This window comes from Taudactylus pleione, unplaced genomic scaffold, assembly GCF_031769625.1.
Source record: "Taudactylus pleione unplaced genomic scaffold, aTauple2 ptg000201l, whole genome shotgun sequence".
Lineage (NCBI taxonomy): Eukaryota > Metazoa > Chordata > Amphibia > Anura > Myobatrachidae > Taudactylus > Taudactylus pleione.
The window spans coordinates 6,676,727-6,677,500 of NW_028284603.1; positions in this window are offsets into that span (position 1 = coordinate 6,676,727).

Genomic DNA, 774 nt, shown 5'->3' on the forward strand with positions numbered 1-774 from the left:
CTTTAATTTTTTATCCATTTATAATTACAAAAACTTTTTATTGTAAATACATTTCCTTAACATAACTCTAAACTATAAGATGGTCTAATTAGTATCAAAAATGGAGAAGATGTGTGTGTGTATGTATGTATGTATGTATGTTTATATATATATATATATATATAATACAAAGCTCTAAAAGGGTGCCAATTGTGTAGCATTTTCAGTACATTGAAACATATGAAGTACTCCAGTTAATATGCGTACATTAAATACATCTTAAGTAAAGAAGAGGTTTACTGTTTTGTATTACTGACCTGGATCTACTAAGAGGAGCAGCCAGCTATTTATTAAACTGGATTGGACATTTACTGAATTTTGTTAATTTATCAGCGCCAGATAAGAGATATATTTCTATACACTTATATATCTATATACACACAGACCACACTGGGGGCACTAAAACACTGAATAATGTTACGATAACATCAACAAAAGTAGTGCAATGTATGTGGTATTTCATCACTGATTTTAATACAATAACACTGAAATATTGGAATACTTTTTTTTTTAATTATAATAAATGTATGCAGTCCCCGAGTGCCGCCAGCGTGATCTGTGGTCCTTATAGTTTTGAATAGCATGTAGCACTAGCCAGTATATATACACACAGGTGTGTGTGTGTATTCATATACGTAGTGTGCATGTCTTTTTGTGTATATGTAACTATATATACATATATCTGTAATATCTGCATACAGATGTGTTCTGCGCATTATTCCGTATAGGAGATCA